This window comes from Hyposmocoma kahamanoa, unplaced genomic scaffold (assembly GCF_003589595.1).
Source record: "Hyposmocoma kahamanoa isolate Upper Pololo Valley unplaced genomic scaffold, ASM358959v1 96982, whole genome shotgun sequence".
NCBI lineage: Eukaryota > Metazoa > Arthropoda > Insecta > Lepidoptera > Cosmopterigidae > Hyposmocoma > Hyposmocoma kahamanoa.
The window spans coordinates 1,242-2,950 of NW_020655290.1; the positions used below are offsets into that span (position 1 = coordinate 1,242).

The 1,709-nt window shown below is 45.5% G+C and overlaps 1 non-coding gene across 1 annotated transcript; it reads right to left on the reverse strand.

Annotated features, from left to right (window-relative positions):
* Positions 1–588: 588 nt before the first annotated feature.
* On the reverse strand, positions 589–695 carry LOC113238574. Its single transcript, XR_003311111.1, has one exon. It is a non-coding gene; the product is annotated as a U6 spliceosomal RNA (small nuclear RNA).
* Between the last annotated feature and the right edge of the window lie 1,014 nt (positions 696–1,709).

The following is a 1,709-nucleotide window of genomic DNA, read 5'->3' on the forward strand; positions in this document are numbered from 1 at the left end:
ATAGTTATAATGCTCGATTTCTACATACTGGATTCTGTTTTCTAAATAGGATGCGAACCATTTATGAATGTCACCTCGTATACCCATTCCGTAAAGTTTATCCAGTAAGATATCATACCGAACTTTATCGTATGCCTTTGACATGTCCAATAGGATACCGATACCATACTTTTTTTCATTTAGTGTATCCAGAATCTTTTGCATAAATTTGTAAGTCGCAAGTGTAGTTGAACGATTTTTCCGAAAACCATTCTGCGACTCATCAAATATATTGTACTTTTCACAGAAAGAGTATAGGCGGCTACACATTGCCTTATATGCATTAATTGCAATAATGCAATCGGTCTGTAATTACTCAGATCATACTTACTTCCTTTTTTGAGGATCGGTTTTATCAGGGATTGTTTAAGAAGATCCGGGAACACACCCTCGGCAAAAGACTGATTGACAAGCGTATAAAACGGAAACGTCAATTCGTCTGCACATACCCTTATAAGCGCGGATGGTATCTCGTTTATTCCATAGCTGTATTTATTTTTTAGATTACGTATAATTACGTTATTTCGCGCGGTTCGACCGGGCTCAAAAAAAAATGTGGAACGCTTCACGATTTTGCGTGTCATCCTTGCGCAGGGGCCATGCTAATCTTCTCTGTATCGTTCCAATTTTAGTATATGTATTGCCGAAGCAAGTACGTTAATCAATTAAATTTCAATCAGATTAAAAAATCTATTCAATTGCAACTGATTTCGATTGAATTGATTTTAATTGCAATTAGATTAATTTTATTAGTTGTTCTAAGAAACAATTGAAACTAACAATGAAAACCGAAACTATCAAGTAAAAGTGTCATCACGAATATGGGTTAGGGGATGGGTTTGGGGTGTGTTAGGGGGTCGGTTAGGGGGCCGGTTGAGGGTCGGTTAGGGGTCAGTTGGGGGTCGGTTAGGAGGTTAGTTAAGGGGTCGATTAGGGAGTCGGTTAGGGGTCGGCTGGGGGTGGTTCGGGGGTCGTTTAGGGGGTAGGTTAGGGGGCCGGTTGGGGGGTCGTTTAGGGTGTCGGTTGGGAGGTCAGATAGGGGGTAGGTTAGGGTGCGGTTAGGGGGTCGGTTAGGGGTTGATTAGGGGGCCGTTTAGGGTGCCGGTTGGGGTCAGTTAGTGGGCTGGTTAGGGGATCGGTTAGTGGGTCGGTTAAGGGTTTGGTTAGGGAGTGGGTCAGGGGCGGGTTAGGGGCCCTTTAGGGGTGGACCCCCTAACTGACCCCTTAACCGACCCCCTACCTATCTCCAACCAGCCCCCTAACCGACCCCTATCCGTTCCCTAATCGACCCCTAACCGAACCCCAACCGACCACTTAACCGGTCCCCAACCGACCCCCCAACCGGACCCTAACCGACCCCCTACCGACACCTAACCGACCCCCAAACCGACACCTTAACCGACCCCCTACCGACACCTAACCGACCTCCAACCGAACCCCCTAATCGAGCCCCTATCTGAGCCCCCAACCTTCGTGGTGGTAATAAGTATATGTGAAGAACTACATACAAAAAATATATGTAATTAGATTAAAGTCGTTGTAAATGACGAAGTAAATGCAAGTGATCAATCACTTTTTTGCAAAGAGCATCTTTTATATGTATGTATGTGTATATGTGTGTGTGTGAGTGCGTATGTGTGCGTGCGTGCGTGCGTGCGTGCGTGCGTGCG